Raw genomic sequence first — 21,007 nt, 5'->3', positions numbered from 1 at the left:
AAATAATAAAATGGACAAACTAGAGTGCCTCATTTTAAATGAAGGTATTGATATCATAGGCATCAGAGAAACTTGATGGAATGAGAATAATCAATGGTACACACTAATACCAGTACAAATACTAATATCAATCCTAATACTAATATATACAAAATATATCGGAAGGACAGAACAGGCTGTGCTGGTGGGGGAGTGGCAGTATATGTGAAAGAAAGCGTAGAATCAAATGAAGTAAAAATCTTAAATGAACCAAACTGTACCACAGAATCTCTATAGATAGTAATTCCATGCTCTAATAAGAATAATATAGTAGTAGGGATATATTACCAACCTCCTGACCAGGACGGTGATAGTGACTGAAATGCTCAGGGAGATTAGAGAGGCTATTAAAATAAAAAACTCGATAATAATGGGGGATTTCAACTATCGCCATATTGACTGGGTACATATCACCTCAGGATAGGATTCAGAGATAAAGTTTCTTGACACCTTAAATGCTTCTTGGAGCAGCTAGTCCAGGAACCCAGAAGAGGAGAGGCAATTCTTGGTTTAGTCCTTCTGATAGTTTCTGCAACTTTGGCTAGAAGTAATTCCAGGCTTCCTCCACCTTAAGATCCCCAGTTCTTCAGTCCAGTCCACTTCCCTAACTAATTTTCTTAATTCTTTAAAGTTAGCCCTTTTGAAATCAAAACCCTAGTCACAGATCTATTTTTGTTTATCCTTCCATTTAGTTTAAACTGAATTAGCTCATGATCACTTGAACCAAGGTTGTCCCCTACAATCATTTCTTCTATGAGGTCCTCACTACTTATCAAGACCAAATCTAAAATGGCATCCCCTCTTGTTGGTTCAGCAACTACTTGGTGAAGGAAATCCATCAGCTATCGCATCTAGGAACATCTGAGCCCTATTATTATTACTAGCACTTGTCCTCCAGTCTATATTTGGGAAGTTAAAGTCTCTCATGATCACACAATTCCCATTAGTATTTACTTCATTAAAAACATCTCTATCCATATCCAGATCAGATCCCAGTAGTCTATAGCACATCCCAAGCACTATCTCAGGGGAGGCTTTAGTAGCTTTCTTCCCCAATGTGATTTTTGCCCAGACAGATTCTGTCTTATCCATTCCATCCCTTCTTATTTCTTTACAGTCTACCTCATCACTGATATACAATGCTACGCCACCACCTTTGCCTTTATTTCTGTCTTTCTTAAACAGCACATAGCCTTCAATACCTGTACTCCAGTCATGACTACTATTCCGCCATGTTTCTGTTATCCCTATAATATCCGATTTCACTTCCTGAACCAGTAACGCTAGGTCCTCCATTTTGTTACGTAGGCTCTCAGGTCACTTGTGCAGCCCCATTTCTGAGGACCAAAGATGGCCCCTTGTATTTTGGAAATTTTATGCAATTGTTTCTATTAATAACATCCTAAATAATAAGTGGGGAGAAAGCTGTGCTAGTGGAATTTTGTAGCAAGGAGTGACAAAGAAAGAAAAAGAATGAAAATGGGAAGCAGAGGTGGAGAATGAAGTATAAGAGGAAGGAAGAAAGGAAGGAAAGATGTATATGGAAGGAAAACGAGGCAGAGGAAATTTTTTAATCCATGTGTGATGGACGTTGAACTGCTCTGTTATAATGTATGAAAACTGTATGCTGATCTGGTTATTGAGTTGTTTATTGTATGAATATATTGACTTAGTTTAATAAGAGTTGTAAGTAAAACAAGCAAGAGAAGCTCAAGATAAGCCATGCCTCAGCAAACACTGGAGGGTTGTTATGAGGTAACGGTAGAGCCACTGGCTCTGAGGAGTCTGGCTTAGGGTTGCCAATTTTATTTGGAAGTATTCCTGGAGGTTTCATCGCATGACATAATCTTTAACTCAAGATTAAACTTTAACTCCTGGGAACTCCAGGACAATCCTGGAGGGTTGGCAGCTCAGGTCTGGCTCCATCTCCTGCAGTGTTTACCAAACAGATTTTGACAAGCAAGGCCCAAATCCCAGAAACTCACAAAAACAAAAGAATGCTGGCTGATTAAAAGAGATTCTCTCTCTCCAAAGAAGACGTAGTTGTTGGGGAGCTGATCAGGGAACTCCATGGGATGACTGAAGAAGTTAGGTCTGCCAAGGCTGCTATTAGAGGATGGTAAGTTTTAGGTAAAATAGACATGCGTGTAGGCTGTTTTAAAATCCATTTTCTCTCGATGCTTTATTCATATCACTAAAATTAAAAAATACTTTAGTTTTAAGACACTATATTTACCACTGGTCACAGTAATAGTCCAGGATCAATAATGCAGGTTGTTGTCAGCAAATTGCAGCAAGGCTGGCTCAGACACTGGGTAGCAAGAGCAGTTCAATTTAAAGAGGCAAATATGGAATATTGCAAGTATTACTGTATATCTAATGCTCTTAACTCTATAGCCAGATCTGAAATTAAGCATTCTTGATAGGATTTGAGCACTGTTAAATAAGGAAGTGAAATAGTGAGAGTGGATTCAAGTAAGCCTGGATTTTACTTTAGTTGCATCCATATAAATTAATTCTGAAGCACTATAAGGTTATGGCCACATTTAGTAGACTCAGTGCTGAAATAACAGTTCAGAATTTTTAAAAAGGTAATAATTTGTAAAATTAAGCCTAGGCGTAGCCCGAATATATAGACAGAAATCTTTAAAAATCCAGTGATATTTATGCAACAAATGGCTTGGAGAAAATAACTTCAGGCAGCATGCTCTATCAACTGATTAAATTCTGTTTGCCTACTAAAATTGTACATAACAGTTGGCTAAGATCTTCAGAAACATCCAGTGCTTGAACTTTCAAATTATTTGAATATATAATGTTTCAATCTTTATGTAATTAAGCATGCAGAGAATGAAACACATTTGATAGACTAAGTAGTTATTGTAGATATTATATATACATTCCCATTGTGTGTGTGTGTGTACACACACACACACACACTTATTACACAAAAGCTTACATAAAAAGACCATTAAGGTTGCAAAGTCACTCAAAAATTAGGATATGCCACAATTAAGGTTGTCTGTGCAACCATAATTCGCCCCCCTTGTGCATATGCATGATGTCTTTAATTACATGATCACATATTTTTTCCACAAGCCCTGCCTCATTCAGTGCATAGGTGCTCAATGAAAGCGGCTGATAAAGGAGGTGCTGTTGTCATTATGAACAGGTCTGACTACCAAAAGGAGGCCGCCAGACAACTCTCCAATACCAAATTCTACAGGCCACTTCCCTCAGATCCCACTGAGGAATACACTAACAAACTGCACCATCTACTCAGAACACTCCCTACACTAACACCAGAAGAAATCAACATACCCCTAGAGCCCCGACCAGGGTTATTCTATCTACTACCCAAGATCCACAAACTCGGAAATCCTGGATGCCCCATCATCTCAGGCATTAGCACTCTCATTGAAGGACTGTCTGGATATGTGGACTCTCTGCTCAGACCCTATGCCACCAGCACCCCAACTATCTCCGTGACACCACTGATTTCTTGAGAAAACTACAATGCATTGGTGACCTTCCAGAAAACACCATCCTAGCCACCATGGATGTAGAGGCTCTCTACACAAACATCCCCCACACAGATGGAATACAAGCTGTTAGGAACAGTATCCCTGATGATGCCACAGAACAACTGGTTGCTGAGCTCTGTGCCTTTATCCTCACACACAACTATTTCAAATTTGATGACAATATATATCTCCAGATCAGTGGCACCGCTATGGGTACCCGCATGGCCCCACAATATGCCAACATTTTTATGGCTGACCTTGAACAATGCTTCCTCAGATCTCGTCCACTCATGCCCCTTCTCTGCCTATGCTACATTGATGACATCTTTGTCATCTGGACCCATGGGAAGGAGACTCTGGAAAAATTCCACCACAATTTCAACAGCTTCCACCCCACCATCAACCTCAGCCTGGACCAATCTACATGGGAGGTCCACTTCCTAGACACCACAATGCAAATAAGTGATGGTTACATTAACACCACCCTATACTGACAACCTACCGACTGCTATGCCTACCTGCATGCCTCCAGCTTCCATCCTGGGCACACCACACGATCCATTGTCTACAGCCAAGCACTGAGGTACAACCGCATCTGCTCTAACCCCTCAGACAGAGACCAACACCTACAAAATCTCCACCAAGCATTCTCAAAACTACAATACCCGCACGAGGAAATAAGGAAACAGATCAACAGAGCCAGACGTGTACCCAGAAGCCTCCTACTGCAAGACAAACCCAAGAAAGAAACCAACAGGACTCCAGTGGCCATCACATACAGTCCCCAGCTAAAACCCCTCCAACGCAGCATCAGGGATCTACAACCCATCCTGGACAATGATCCCACACTTTCACAGACCCTGGGTGGCAGGCCAGTCCTCGCCCACAGGCAACCTGCCAACCTGAAACATATTCTCACCGGTAACTGCACACCGCACCATAGTAACTCTAACTCAGGAACCAATCCATGCAACAAACCTCGATGCCAACTCTGCCTACATATCTACACCAGCGACACCATCACAGGACCTAACCAGATCAGCCACACCATCACCGGTTCATTCACCTGCATGTCCACCAATGTAATATACGCCATCATATGCCAGCAATGCCCCTCTGCTATGTACATCGGCCAAACTGGACAGTCTCTGCGAAAAAGGATAAATGGACACAAATCAGATATTAGGAATGCCAATATAAAAAAAACCTGTAGGTGAACACTTCAACCTCCCTGGCCTCACAATAGCAGATCTTAAGGCAGCCATCCTGCAGCAAAAAAACTTCAGGACTAGACTTCAAAGAGAAACTGCTGAGCTTCAGTTCATCTGCAAATTTGACACCATCAGCTCAGGATTAAACAAAGACTGTGAATGGCTTGCCAATTACAAAACCAGTTTCTCCTCCCTTGGATTTCACACTTCAACTGCTAGAAGAGGGCCTCATCCTCCCTGATTGAATAATCTCGTTATCTCTAGCCTGCTTCTTGCTTACATATATATACACCTGCCCCTGGAAATTTCCACTAAATGTCCATTTATCCTTTTCCGTAGAGACTTTCCTAATTTTACATTTAAATGAAAGCAATTGCTGTAGTTACCCCCACAGAATTCATACAATCGTGAATGGGAGGAACTGGAGGCCAGTACAATCACTGACTAAGAAGGAGAGGGAATCTATGAGACAGTCTGTAGTCCACACTATGTAAAAGTTTGAGACCACTGAATTAGAATGTCAGAGTTTTCTGGATGTTCAAAATGTGGATTTTATTACCTACCTATCAGGGATAGCACTGCCTCTACTGTGTAGGCACATTTCAGGAAGATTCAGTTTCACTGCAACCACACAAGATGGCCTGAAACATCAAATCCTTAATAAAAAGGAGAAAGAAAACTGTAACATTTGTTCTTTGGTGTTTTGAAAGATAGTCTTGACACATCAAGCATGGAGTCCAGTTTGCTATTATACATCAAAAATGGAAACAAGTGAGGTTGAGCAGTGATGGCACAATGTGTAAAAATATTAATTATAGGTAGCACTTCAGAAATTTGAAAATATACGGTTCCATACAACACACATCAATCAACCAGTGGACAACTCTCTAACATTATAGGGGTGGTTTAATGGTGATGGCGGTTTTCAGTTCACCCAGTTTTTTGCTACAAACACTCACCTATCTTTATTACTGCTGTCATCATTAATGTTTAAGAATTCTCAGTAAATCTTTTCCAATATAATCTCTCTAATTGTGAGCAATTGCAGTAAATCTGGCTAGAGTGTCAGAGTGGTTTCTTCTCTCTGGTCTTCGGGACCTTAGTACAAAATTTGATAGCTTTCAAGAATCCTGGGGAACCTTGAATAAGAAATAAGAGCAGTTGGAACCAGCTGCTCAGAATGGTGAGATCTGTCACATTGTATATAGCCATCTTTCATCTGACAGTTCTTGCACTCTGAACAGGGCAATGTAAAATCAGCAAAGAAATATAATGTTACATGCATTGAAATCCATATTACGTTAGTTTTTAGAGAATTTGAACAAAATCCAAGACCAGCTTTATTTATGTGGAGGACAGAGTGTGTTGGTTTTGTTTATCTTCTCAAGTAAGCGCCTCAGGACAGGGAATGTGTCTTTGTGTCTTCTACCACACCAAGTTTACTGTGAGCACTTAAGGATTAATACTAAATAATAAATAAATGTAATGCTTGTGCCAGAGGTGCCAGATTGGCATTGATAGAGAACAATGCTGCCTATTTATATACAGAATGGACGCAGCATCAGTGCAGGCTTGCCTACTCTGCCCTACCTATTAATCATGTATTTTAAATGGGCGACCAAAAAACTGTCAGATGGTAACAATTCTTAGTCACTAAAATCTTGGGAAAGAGTTGAACCTGTGGCCTCAAGCTGCAAAGCCTTTTTCTAGGTCTTTATCAAATCACCTGAGCCATCCAGCATTCTGTATTTGGCTCCTCTTATCAATTTGATTGGATTTTTTTTTGAAAATAGTATAATCTGATCACAGTCATTTTCTCTAACAATTGGGTGACCATCCTGGTTTATAATATTTTACTAATAACAGATTCATCCATTTGCTTTATGCCCCCGTATACATTTTCCTTACCCTTTGAATTACAGTAATTTGTGTGAATTTTAGCCCAATAATTGTCATCTTTGTTTTCTAGTTTACATGAAAAATTGTTTTCTGAGATATTGAGGTACATTCGTCCTATTGTAAGTGATTGTGGCAGTGGCCATATTAGAGGATAACTTATTCTCTTTTCAGAGTGCTCAGTTAAAAAAGCCTTCTTTTAAAGTGTGCTTGTAAGAAATAGTGTGGAAAGCAGGGGACACCTTCCTCAGCTGAGTTCCTTACATGTTATCATTGATTCTTGTTGTAGCAGAATTGGCAGCAATAGGATGATTCTGATGGGTGGTGACCTTAATGCCAGGAAAAAGGAGCTTGCCAATGGGATTTCATCCCAAATAAAATACTTGGGTTTACTCCAGTCAGAATCAAAACAGAAAACTCCAATTTGCTTTAGCTACTACAATGAGGCTTGTAGGTACCAAAGGTAACTGCAGCAACAAGGTAACTTCTGCAGTTACCAAAACCATATGACACTTCCAAAATCCCCACAGTTTAAGATCAGTCTTTTGTAACAATGGTTAGAGATTTTTTTTTTTACAGTCCAAATGCAAGCAAAATAGAATCAGAAAGCACACAACTATTAGCCCCATCTAGGATTCCAAGGCAGCAGCATTAACAATAAACCCTTTTTTCTCTCAAACTTAAAAAAAAAAAAGTATTGCTTTTAGTATGGAATCTTAAGAGAACATTACGTTTGTATTACTAAGCACTCCACAGTCAGTAACGGCCCCAATTACTGAAAAGATTCCACATGCAACCATAACTCTGTCCTCTTGAACAGACACAGTATGATACAATCTTTAATTATATGTGTCATGGTTTAGGGCTAGCTACACCCTGCAGTCCTCTCAGTGTAACACCTCCAGGTGATGGGCCTCTTGCCTTCATCTCTCTTGTGGAATCTTGCAATTCTCTCACTCTCTAGATTGGGTCATCAGTGTGCAGCACACAATTTACCAACTGCAATTATTTAGCAGGCCCAGCTGGATTCAGATACCCTGCAAGACTTCCTTTGGGACTTGCAACCAGTACCCAGGGGTGAAAGTAGAGGTAGGGACTTCCTGGTATAGGGCTGGGTTGGGGCTGGCTCTGGCCCCCGGAAGGGGCAGGGCCTCTGGTGGAAGAGGCAGGGAAAGGGGGGCGCAGAGCCAGCCCCAGTCCCAGCCTGTACCGGTAAGTGCTCTCCCCCGCCCCTGCCAGGGTAGCAGCGGCAGCCAGGGGCTCCAGCAGCAGGGCTCTGAGAGCTATTTAAAGAGCCCGGGGCTCCCCTGCCTCTACTGCCCTGGGCCCTTTAAATAGCTGCGGGAGGCCTGGGGTTGTGGCGGTGGGGCTCTGGTGGCTATTTAAAGGGCCCAGGGCAGTAGAGGCAGCGGGAGCCTTGGACCTTTACATAACCCCTGTAGTCCCGCTGCTGCTATCCCACCGCTGCTGCTATCCCAGGGCTCCAGCTGCAATTTAAAGTGCCCAGGGCTCCAGCCACTGCTGGGGGCCCCAGACCTTTAAATTGCTGCCTGGGGAAGCCGAGCCACACTGACTCTTGCCGGTACGCCCTACTGGAGCGTACCGGCTTACTTTCACCTCTGCCAGTACCTGAATATAGTGACATAACACAGCCTTTTCACAACGAAGTATTGTTTAATCTCATCAGAAGGAACAAAGCATAACAAGAAAAGGGTTTTTAACACAACTACCAGTCAACTTGCTTAACCGTCTTACCCAAAATTTAAGTAAGCCTTGCTTATTCAGACATCCCCCACGTTTCAGTCTGGGGGGACAGTCTGTACCCCTGCAGCTTCTGCCTCCCTCCTTGCCTATCCCCTCTATGAAGTGCATCTCTTTATTAATTCCCAAAATCCTTTGTTTCTCTTGAATCTGTTTAAACTGGTTTATGCACCCCAGCAGAGGGGGTCGGGGATAGACTTCCAGAAAGTTGATTGTCTGCATTGACCTTTAATTATCAGTAAATGGGGAGCAATGGAAAGATTTGTCTGCTTTCCTGTCTATGTGCAGGTCCTCTCATGCCTGAATTAACCCCATAACAATCTTATAGCAAACACCACAAACAAGCAGCTGGAATAGATACTGTTACTCCTGGGGGATTTCTGCACCACTGCACAATGCAGAATTTTGCAGAAATTAACATTATGTGCACAGAATTTCCTGTCTCCCACAGAAATGGGCTGCAGTATATCTTCACTATGCGCATGCCATTTGGCTTTCTACAGAAAAACTGGAAAATCTACTGTACGTGCACAATTTCTATTTTCAGCCATCATTTGATCAAATCAAAACCAGATTTCACTGAATACTGAAAGATATTTCTCTTCCATAAAGGACTATGTCCATACCAAATTTCAACTTTCAAACCTCCAGCTATTTAGGATTAGATTGGATCAAAAAATCTTGTAAAAATATATTTATGTAAAAAAGTGTCTCTCTCTTAGCTCTCCTAGAACTCCAAAGTAGCTGAACTATTGTTCACCTTCAGCAAGACTAAAAAACTCCAGACTAATTGATGACAGTTCCAGAAGGGCCTGAGTAATTAAATACAGCTAAAATAGAAATTAAATAACCTTATTGACAATAAGAGTGGCTACACAAGTGATAAGCAGCCACCAGTCTGAGGCACTAGCACACCTTTGCCTCAAAAGTAACCTATCCCTCAAATTATTAATGTTACACTCAGTGTGTGGCGCTCCTGTGCTTTTCCCTAGAGTGCCATTCAAAACATAGTCCAGAATGCCTGGCACAGAATTACATATTTTCAACATTTAACCTGAAATAATTAACAGTAATAAAATAACTGGTGTTATGTTCCCCATTATACCCTTATGTAACATTATGCCAGTTAACAAAGCTTTGTTGAAGTTTTTTTGCCCACTAAAATGTAGCACTAGCAATTTCTACATTTGCCTAAAAATAAATCACTGCAGTTTTCTGTTCTTACCAATACATCTGATGGCACTACCAATGTTTATTGTTACAGTAAGACAGAGAGCTTCCTTGGGCAGATATATATGAAGAAGATATGGAACACACCCATCTTTGTCTCCTCAGGCCTATTGATTTCATGTTGCTGGTGTATGTCCATCTGTCCTCTGAGGAATCAGGTGTTTACTGAGTTTCTCAGTATTCTTTTAAGAGGTTTCAGCAGAAATCAGTGGATTACTGAGACCTTGATCCCCAAAAGGCTGTTGCCTTGTACAGTACCCGCAGCTGCTGCAGAGTATTCTGGCTGCCTGATACAAAGTTTTAAACCACTGCTTCTCAGGCATGGTGCACAGCTAATCCGCTCTGTCTCCTGTTCTGATGGCCAAACCTGAATATAATTTACTAAATGAGTTGAGGAAAATTAGCTGTTTCCATTTTGCTAGCATTTGTGGAGAGACAGGTAAGATCTAATTTTAAATCCTGCAATCTAATTCTTTGCCACACATTGGAAACTGGGCAGGGAGCCAAAAGATAATGCAGGGTGTCTCTATCCACTCACAGGAAACTACTGGTTTGACTTAACCATTTAAAGATTAGGAGAGGGATTTTTATGGCTTTATGAAATTAAGATACATAGATAATATATAGATATAGGCATGCATTAGGTTCTTAAATTATTTTCAGACACTCAGAAAGCTGTCCCACCCTTCCACCCCCTTTTTGAGGATATTTACATTGGAAACAGTTAGAGGTTATGCAAAGAAACAGGTTTACAAATACCTTTGAGACCAAGTGGATTTATATTCTCTTAAAAATCTGTATTTCTATACTTGAGTAGTTAAACTGAGATTTTGGAGGAGAAGGGATTTCAGGTCTTGTGTATGTGTAACAGGTAGCATATGTCACATGCTCTCAATCAGAATTTTAAGGCTGAGGTTACTTGATAGGCAACTCTCTTCCTTACCTAAAAAAGAAAACAGAAAGAAAAAGGAAAAGGGGGAAAAAAGGCATTCAGCAACAGAAAGAAACCAGATGACTCTGCAGGCCCCCATTCAACCCTCTCCCTTAATATTTCTTTCTTTATGATTGCCAAGTCAAGTAGAGCACACTCTAACACAAATCACTTATTCTCACTTAGTGACACACAGCATTAGTGTATACATGTATTAATGGATTTAGTTGCTTTTATGTGATGAAAAAGATTTATTTACATGGTACACTAAATGTTGTCCTTTGAGATGTGTTGTGCACATATATGTTCCACTGCAGGAGTATAGGTGCCCAATGCCAGCAGTACCAGTAGGGGGTTCATGCATCCGTTGTCCTCATGCAGTAAGCTGAGAGTATAAAGGGGTACCCCCTAATCTATTCCTTCACACTTCTGGGAACTAATGCCCAAAATAGTGGACGAAGTGGGAGGGTCATGGAATGTGTATGTTCACAACACATCTTAAAGAACAACGATTACTATACAGGTGAATCACAGACTTTTCTCCTTGCAGATGTAATCGCTAACAACTCCTCCCGCCACTGTTTTAATTGCCAGCAGCATCAGATATGTTGTTGTCAAAGGCTGAACCCATAAAGACAGCCCTATTAAATTCAGGTCCCATAAAGGTAGTGGATGAGACACAGGAGGGTACATGTGAATAAGTCCCTTTAAAAATCTGGATACAAAAGAGAAGCAAGAAGATAGAAAACCCATCTACTGGTGCATGTACTGCAGAGATGGATGTTAGATGGACTGTCACTAAACTAGAGAGACAAGACAGGTGAGGTAATATGTTTTATTGGACCAATTTCTGTTGGTGAGAGACAAGCTTTCAAGCTTACATGGAGCTCTTTCTCAAGTCTCACTGAACTGATAGAGAAAGCAGGAGATTTCAGATGCAGCAGGTAATCCAGCATATGTCTAATCTCCCCAGGTTTTCAAAGTGCTTGAGCCCGAAATTGACCCAACTGAGTCCCCCAACCCCTGCTAGGAAAGGAATCCCTCTGCATATGTTCAAGGGTCCAACAACCAATCCAGAGACTGAAGCATTAGTCTGGAGACACAAATCAGCATGGAAGACACACTGATTGAAGTCAGGCTTGCAGACAGCTGAAGTGAAGTGTTGCATGCTGAGTCATATACATGCATGGGCCCAAGGGTCCCAATAGGTGTAGGCAGGGTCATAACTGGGGGGGGACGGGGAAGGGGGATGAGCAGAGCAGCCACCCAGGGCACAAAGCCACGCAGGTGGAAAAACGGGACCAACAAGGCCCGATGTAGGTCTGGTGAAGGGCATGCTCTAGCCGATACCAACTGGTAATGTCTAAAAGGCTTATATCTCCTTCTAGAGAAATTCCAAGGTCTTTGCTGGTAAAATTATTTCTTTTGCATTTGCGATTTGAACTGTTTCCTCTGTTACTGGGGTGTAGAGCCCCAATAATTGGAGAGTCACACAGGAGTCTCTAACGTGTGCATGGCATCATCTTTTTTTTGAGAAAACGGTTTCAATCCTTCAACTGGTAGGCCTTGCATTGTGTTTTGTAGCTCCCTTGGGATGCCAGAGCTACAGCCAAGAGGAACATCTCATCAAGAGGGCTGTAGCCATGGAACATGAAGTGATGTTGGCCATGTCGTAACTGCCTCCAAGAACTACTCCTTGTATTCTTTAGGCAATATATCTGAACAATTTGTTAATAAAGTTATATTTGAACAACAATGCCTGATAATTCGAATATTCATAGTGATGTGTAAGTATAGTCTCTTATACCCCTCGTCTTTCAAGGTAGCCTTAACATGAGACTGCCTTGAACGCTCATTGGCCACTGCGACCACTGGAGAGTCTTGGAAGGGGTTAGCAAATAAATAATCAAATTCCTGCTGGGTGATCTGGTAACATTTGACCACCCATTTGGCCAGGGGTGGAATGGAGACCATGTCTGCCAATGTGTCTTTGCAGGTTCCAGCAGGGCTTAATTAATTGGGGGGTAATCCTTCCCAAGCAGGAGTTTGCAAGATATCTAATACTTTGTTTAGTGTGTCTTACACAAGTTCTGCCTGCACCCCTAGACATATGACCACCCTCCACAGGAGGTTCTGAAATACTTTAAGTCCTCATGAAGCGTTGATGCCAGCTCTGGAATGACGACCTTATCTAGAGAAGAGGAAGAAATATGGGGTGGGGGAACATCTAAGGGTTCCTTCCTGGACAACTCCTTTCCTGTGGGCTCCAACAAAGGAAGAGGAGACTGCAGGACAATCTACCCTAGTAGTCACTGGTACTGGAGAAGGCAGCCTCCTCCTACGTTGTGTCTGTGATGGGGACCTAGATGCTCTTGAAGCAATCCAAGATGCCCAATAAGGCCATAGAGGGTAGTTTTAGTACTGCCCACGGTGGTGGGCACCATACTGGGTATCTTTCTAAAAATACTGTTCTTGATTTGTGGTCCGTGTGTTCCTAGAGTGTGACCGGTACGGAGCCCTGAAGATCTTGGAGGAGATATAAAAGTGTATCATGGTCAGAGTCTGAAGAGGACGAGATACAGGTTGTGATGGGTTCCCTCTGGGGTGCCACCTGCCCTCTGACCCACCAGCCTGAGCTCCCTCTCTCACTGTGCTGCTGTGAAAAGCTGAAAAGCTCTCCAAGTTTGCACTTTCACCAGCATTCACACAAGTAGGGACACACCCAGCTGCAGTTACATATAGGTTCTCTAACCACCAACCTCCCAGTCTAGATTCTCAGAGCAGTACCGTCCTGTCCTGGTCAAAATCTGGCCAGTATTTGGGATTAATGTCCAGTCCGCCACTCCCTCAATGTGAACAGGACCATGCACACTTGTAACCAATCTGAGATTTCCTCTCAATACCTTAGTCAAGTGTACACTGGTTTGGATTAAAACATAAAATAAGTTTATTAACTACAAAAAGATAGATTTTAGGTGATTATAGGTGATAGCAAACAGATCAAAGCAGATTACCTAGTAAATATACAAAAATGCAAACTGAGCTTAACATACTAGACAGGTAGGATATAAATTAACAAATTCTCACCCTAAGTAATAAACAGGCTGGCAGATTCTTTAGGCACAAGCTGCCTTTGCTTTGCAGCTTGGGTTTCCCAGGTATTCACACAGGCTAGAAACCCTGTTAGCCTAGGACCATCACTTCACCCAGTTCAGTCTTTGTTTCTCAGGTGTTTCCAGGTGTTGTTGTAGGGAGAGTGAGGTACCATAATGATGTCATTTCCCCTTTTATGTCTTCTTCCCACGTGCTGGAAAGTTCTTTTGCTGTGACCTGGGTCAAACAGTTCCTATTGTGTAGTGCTATTTCTGAGAGTTTTCTGTTGTACACCGTTCCTGGGGTAATCCTTGTGCTTGTGTGCATTTCCTCAATAAGCCATTAACATTGTTTGGCCTTTTTACTGTTGTACCTGAATAGCTGCTTGTGGGTGTTTTCAACCTCACAACATGTTCCAGAAACACGTATATAACCAAACTTCATAACTTCACATACAATGATAGCACATACAATCCAATCAGTTAATGTCTAGTAGATCAAGACTTTTAGAATGATACCCCACAAAGCATACTTTGTACAAAACATATCCTAATTACATGACAGTGGTGAATAAGGGGGTGCCAGGGTGTCATATAGATCTCAGTAAATGGAGGTGCAGTTCCAATAGACGTACTGGAGGTCTTGGTGCCAGTATTAAAATGTGCTGCCCTAAAGATACCAACATTGACGATGTATTGGACGGAGCTGCTGGAAGCAGGTGAGGGATCAAAAGGCAGAAAGGTGAGTTGATGTCAACAGTGCCAGCAGAGCTGATGTTGGAGGCTGTAGGGACAATTCAGGTGGAACTGCCAGTGACATGGCAGCATGTGACTTTGACAGGACCAGTGTGATTAAGGCTAATGTGATTGAAGCTGGATGATGTAGTAAAGGAGCATCCAGAAGAGGGTGAGACAAAAGGTCCTGCCATTGCAAAGACTACTTACAGCGTCAACAGCATGAAAATTGCAGGCAACTGTTTGTTCCCAATGACAGTGGTACTGGACTTGACTGTGCCAGGGCTAGGGATCTGCCTGTGAAGGCAATGGTCTCGATGGCCTTGCTGGAGCAAAAGTGGACATTGCCATCAAGTGCCAGTGTTTGCAACCAGACCTTGATGGGGCACTCAAGGACTTTTCAGAAGATTTCTTAGATGACTGAGACTTCGAAGGTCTGTCAGTCTCAGAGGCGACTATGGGAGAGGATGAATAGTGTTTCTCATCCAGTGTGGGGATAGAAGCCAGGACAGCTGGAGGGGTACTCCTTGTCTGTTCTCTTGTGGTCAGGGGCAGGTTCTGAAGAGCAATGTATTGCCTTTTTCCAGGGAATACACCTTGCTTTTTCATCCTTATTGGAAAGGTGGTACAAATAGGATGTTTGTCCCTCACATGTCTCTTGCCTAAGCAAATTAGGCAGCTTTTGTGCCTATCACTAACAGGTATCAGCCCTGCTCATGGCACATGGTTTGAATCTTGGGGACTTTTACATAGTAAAATCCCAAAATCAGAGAACTACCTACCTACCTACCTAAACCATACTAACAATAAAACTAATGACAACTGTATACAAATGAGAGAAATGCTCATTTCTAAAGGCTGGCTAACCAAAGCTGAAGAGCACCAGAGAGCTCCAACTCTCCCCACAGGAGGTAAAAAGGGACTGAGAGGGAGGTATTAGCCGTGTCCCTTTATGCCCTTGGCTTAGCACACATGGATAGTGCAGCCACATTGGCTGCCTGCTGGTATTGCTGGCAAAAGTCTCTGATTTGAATGCATTGGGTGTGGAATGTGTATGTGCACAATCACTCGAAGGAGAATGAGTTAGGCTCTTGGTGAAATTCCAGATAAGAGCAGATAGATGCTTTACAGATGACATGATTAAGGTTGATGGCTTAAAACGGGTAGGCAACCTATGGCATGGGTGCCGAAGGCGGCACACGAGCTGGTTTTCAGTGGTGCTCACACTGCTCAGGTCCTGGCCACCGGTCTGGGAGGCTCTGCATTTTAATTGAATTTTAAATGAAGCTTCTTAAACATTTTAAAATCCTTATTTACTTGACATACAACAATAGTTTAGTTATATATTATAGACTTATAGAAAGAGACCTTCTAAAAATGTTAAAATGTATTACTGGCACGCGAAACCTTAAATCAGGGTGAATAAATGAAGACTCGTCACACCACTTCTGAAAGGTTGCCGACCCCTGGCTTAAAATGTCCACAAAATGTGAAAAAAGTCATCATCTGAGGGCTTTTTTTTTTTTTTTTTTTTTTTTTTTTACACAAAATTAAATTATAGAGAAATCTTGCTTGGTAGAAAATTGGCTATAAAGACCATGAATTTTTATTTAATAAAACCTTAAAAAAAAAAAAAAGATGACCAACCAAGCCCACGTGGTTTTTGCTGTGTAAGTCAAAGCTATGACAGACACACAGTCTCAGGGATGAGACATACTCACATCTTGCCACAACTGCATTCTTCAGAGGTCCTCATTTCGCATGCTTCTTGGGATTGAGATAAAGAAAAAACAGCACACTTATGGGGGTTTAATCACCCTAGTTCTCTAACCTCTCCGCTTTGGTAGTGTAGTTGGTAGTGTATCACTAATATGGTACTGTATTGCTAGGTCGGTGACACCTGTATCATCTCAGAAATCTCATCAACATGAACGCACCACTTATTTTAGTCTGTTTCATTCTCTGCCATCCTTCAATAAACAATTTAAATAATTAAAACAAAATTACTTATTTCTTTTGTATTATACTGGGTTCGGGTCACTAGAAGCCTAAGAAACGTGATGGGAGAGACTTGACAGAATAAGTGGTCACCTATCTCTTCTGGCCACAAATTTGTTAGCTCAGGAAAATATTGTCTGGCATCCTCTCTACCCTTGTGCTCCCGGTTGCTTGCAGTGCAATCTTGACTGCCTCTTGAAATTATTTTTATTTGGAAATTTGTATAAAATTACCATAGTAAGCATTAACATTAAAAATGCAACTTGCTTCAAAACATTTTCTAAAACTCAGTGTCAGTGTTAGATGTTTCATGATTATTTATGTAGCAACCACAGTCTGTGAGGAGATTTTTTCAAACTGATAAAAGACAAGCCCGCAATGTAACCAGGGTACAGCCTAAATATATAACAGGCAAGGGAGAGGATAGGACAGTGACTGCAATGGATCACAAGCATTCACACCAAAGTGCCATGATTTGAAAGTTTTATTTTTAAAAGTAAACATCCACTGGGGCATAGGGAATGCTTGAGGAGATACCCTTGGAGAGATGCCTTTTGAAGAGAAGCTTGAAGGAGGAGAAAGTGGAGCCATGACAGATTGTGTCTAAAAGGAGATTCCAGGAATATAGGGCAGCATGGGAAGATTCAATAATGGGAGTGGAATCATTGTCTTTACATTCTCCTCTGGAGTATTGTGATTATAGTTCAGATATGAGTCATACTGATATATCCAGCTTGTTAAAAGCATATTTCAAGCTGAAAAGCATCTGTAGACTGCAGGCTGCAAACTATTCGTTCTGTTTACCAGTAGGTGGTGCTAAAACCTGATTTAACTTTATGGCTAGCTGTCCAGATGCAGCAGTGGCCAGAAACACATTCTAGATCTCCAGCAGGCAATACATTTTCATATGCTCCTCCCAATAAGGAGCTGGCCACAGTGAGCCACACTTTGGTTACTTCAAGATTGGTCTACTACAGAATGCAGAAACCACATAGAAGCGGCAACTTGTCTAAAGTTTAGTGGCTCATTTCCTAAGACAACCAAGTGGACAGAACCACACCACATTAGCATTCCACATGCTACTTTGCCTCTCACTGAGTACTGGATCCAATTCAGGATCTTAGTTCACATCTTCAAAGGTCTCCATGTGTTATGGTTTGGCTTCCTGAAACAGAGCTTCTTCCTCTGCATCTCTTCAAGATTATTACTATAAGAAAAATGGTGGTAAGAGTACGCAGTACGAATGTTTGAAGTAATCATTCCCATTCTTTTCAATGCTCATGATTTATTAACTCTAAAGTATTTGGTTTGTAGTCTTCTAATAGTTATATTACTTACTTTACTGTAGCACCCTTAGATAACTTATTGAAGTTCTTTTACCTGGAAATATCATTTCTGGAATTAAACTCCCCCCCCCCAGTGAGATATGTATGCTACCCTTCATTTAGGACCAGCATTTAGGACCATGGACTTAATGGCAAATATGGGGCTGATGGGTGGGAAGATAACTTCTTGTTTTTTTATTATACCCCTTTGTGCAAGGATATTGATACCACTCATTTCTGAAATTTGCCTTAGAGATTTCTTGCAGGACTTATTCTTCTGTCCTAGTACATTGGGAGCCAGGGTGACAGAGATGCTGCAACAGATTTAAGTGTTTTTTTTTCTCATGAAGATGAGGCTATACGAACAATGACCATCCTATGTATTGCGGCTGTTTACCATCTCTTCAGTTCTGAAACTCAGTATGCAGATATAATGTTTTCAAATATTGGATATTCATAGGTAATTATTATTCTGGAGTATCTAACTAGTTTGATGGTGTTTTCTTATATTTAAGATGTGTAAATACAACTTAAAATATTTCTTTTGAAAACCAGCACAAGGAAATCCAGTACACCCTAGCACCACACCAACATCATGTCAAATATGAATCATTTATTTTATGCCAACAATTTCACTTGTCATAAAGAGAAATGCATATTTCCTAATTTCTTCTTTATTTTTCATTCTTTACAATTCTTTTTTACGTCTCCATGTTCAATTATACCAAAGATTTTCTCAGGAAAACCAGTTTTACATAAATATTGTTCTTTCAATTTCAAGTTTACTCTTACTTTTTTGAAACCCCCATATTTTGAGAATTTTGGTGAATATTAGCACTCATGAAAATGAGAGCCTGCACACAGACAAGTTTCATAGGCCAGGCAGTCAGTCAGCAGTTTGTCAAGCTTCACAATCAGGTACACCCAACACAAAAGTGGGATAAAATCTGTTTTTGTGACATGTATGCAACTGCTAAAGTAGAGACAAGTGTAAAAATATAACTTCTTCACATACTCCATACTACTGTTTTTGTCTTGGGGTCTCTTCTGTGTAGAGACTATTGCTTGTGATGTATAGTGTAGTGGTGTAGTGATACAGCAGTTTTCAAATGGAGAACTGGATTGAATCCATCAAATAAAGTTCACTGGTGAGCCACATGATTTGAACCCAGATTTCCAAAAATGAACACTTACCTGCTTTATTTAAGAGAAAACTTTCCCTCTCCCTTTGGAATAATGTAGTTTCTAGCAGAGTTTATTGGCTCTAAAAGAAACAGAGCACTGAAATCTAGAACTGTACAGCGTGTTGGGTTTCAGGTAGATTTCAGTTTTCATTTTGGTACAAATTTTTTTGGATTTTGAATACTGACAAATTCCTACACAAATCTTGTGTGTGGGTGAGTGGGTGCAAGTGTTTCTCATAATGCAGACTTTTTGTTTTAGACTCCGATATCTAGTTCTTGCTCTAGAAATAAAAGACAACAAGGATATTGCAGAAAAGCTAATGATGTATTTGCATCAGCTTTCACCACAGAAGATCACTGGGAGATCCTACCTCGGTGAGGGTGCTGGAATACTTTGTATAGTGGGGGTGCTGAGAGCTATTGAACCAAACTGTAAACCCTGTATATGATGGAAACCACTTTACGCTAGGGGGTGCTGCAGCACCCTAGCACCTCTAGTTCCAGCACCTATGTACTGCAGAGCTGCACTTAATAGTTAATAAAGATGATTCAGAGATTTAAGGTGTCAGAAATGCTATTGGAAGTGCTGACCCTCATTTGTGACTTGGACATAAGTCACCAGGACCAGAGGTTATTAATCCAAGAGTTCTGAAGGAATTCAAGAATTAAGCAAATAAGCTGTAAATATGTAATTTATCATTAAACTAAACTACTGCAGGTAGCCACTGCTGTACCTATTTTATAAAAGTCAGAATTGGTAAAGTTGTCCCAGGGGATTATAGCCTAGTGTGCCTTACTTAAATATCAGGTAAATGAGCTGAAAATTTTTTTAAAAGCCCTATAAAGTGCCTAGCTGAGCCTACATGTGGCTGGAGGCAGACAAGGAAAGGACATTAAATGTTTACCATTCAAGTTGCTCAAAGCAGAAGTCCAGATCACTTAGCTTCAGGACCTGCATAATAAAAGATGGACTTTTGTGGCAAACTCAGGCCCTAAAATCCTCAGTATACCATTCCCCATCCTTGTTGCAATGCTTGATAAGGTATTTATATGGTATTTACACTAAGAGCAATAAAATTGGCTGAGATAATTTTACTTTTTACCACAATAGTGTTAGAGTATATTTTTGTCTAAAGCATTGCTTTATACTGGCACTCCAAGGCAGCCAACTTCTCCATCAGTTTCTTTGGCTGTCCTCCAGGAACTTCTTCCCCAAAATGCTAAACTAAGAAGTTATCTTGCTAGTGTTGCTTTGGCTGCATCCCCATGAGAGGGCACGCTCATTTTTCTTCTCTCTCTCTCTAGCTCTTTAGAGAGAGAGATAGAGACAGATAAAAGACCATCTGCAATCTCATTGGCAATAAACAGGTTTGTACTGTTGAACTGTCAATGTCACAACAGTTTATTCGGTCAATTTTTTATTAATCATCTATACTTGAGTATGGTCAGATCATGTTATTTCATCTAAACATGAAAGGCCAGATTCAACCCAGGGTCACTATCAACTCTGGTGGAGAGGTCCTGGTAAATAAAGTCTGCGAGGAATCATAGAATCATAGAATATCAGGGTTGGAAGGGATCTCAGGAGGTCCTCTAGTCCAACCCCCTGCTTGAGGCAGAACCAATCCCCAAGGAGTATGATTGACTCTATTCCTCTTCCTCCTGGGAAAGCAGGTGAAGGGTTAAGAGTTGGAAAGGAAGGGGTAGTCATTTGGAAAAGTAATGCAAGGTAAAACACATTACTTTCTGCTGTAAAAAGTAATCAGATTACCCATCAAAATCATATTATACATAAGTAACCCTTCATGTTAATCTGTTACATATAATCAAATTACTTTTTAGAGTAATTTGTTATTGTAGTCCCTTTATGTTCCCATCAGATCCATATATAAACATATTCAAACACACAGATTCAAAACATTAAAACAAAACATCCCCACTTCCCACCTACAGAAACATCGGGTTCCCTCTTCCACTGTTTATCACACATTCACAACCAGAGTTGCTATTCTCCCCTCAATGACCATCATCCTAAAGAATGTTGCGTGAAACTCTAGTCCCACTGAAGTCAAGAGCAAAAC

At 41.1% G+C, this 21,007-nt stretch overlaps 1 protein-coding gene and 1 long non-coding RNA gene across 4 annotated transcripts in view; both read right to left on the bottom strand.

Moving 5' to 3' along the window:
- Nucleotides 1-21,007, bottom strand: part of LOC115659409 (sodium channel protein type 3 subunit alpha) — a 964,414-nt gene that overhangs the window by 805,771 nt on the left and 137,636 nt on the right. The window lies entirely within an intron of this gene.
- LOC115659415 lies at nucleotides 1,238-20,040 on the bottom strand. Of its 2 annotated transcripts, none has more exons than XR_004002542.1 (3): nucleotides 20,030-20,040; nucleotides 10,698-10,700; nucleotides 1,238-1,350 (listed from the first exon to the last, which is right to left on the bottom strand). It is a non-coding gene; the product is annotated as an uncharacterized LOC115659415 (long non-coding RNA). The 2 variants fall into 2 exon arrangements; XR_004002541.1 differs by lacking the exon at nucleotides 20,030-20,040 and adding an exon at nucleotides 10,787-10,798.

Source organism: Gopherus evgoodei, chromosome 11 (assembly GCF_007399415.2).
Source record: "Gopherus evgoodei ecotype Sinaloan lineage chromosome 11, rGopEvg1_v1.p, whole genome shotgun sequence".
Taxonomy (NCBI): domain Eukaryota; kingdom Metazoa; phylum Chordata; order Testudines; family Testudinidae; genus Gopherus; species Gopherus evgoodei.
The sequence above is the reverse complement of the archived record's forward strand: the minus strand, read 5'-3'. Positions and strand labels throughout refer to the sequence as shown.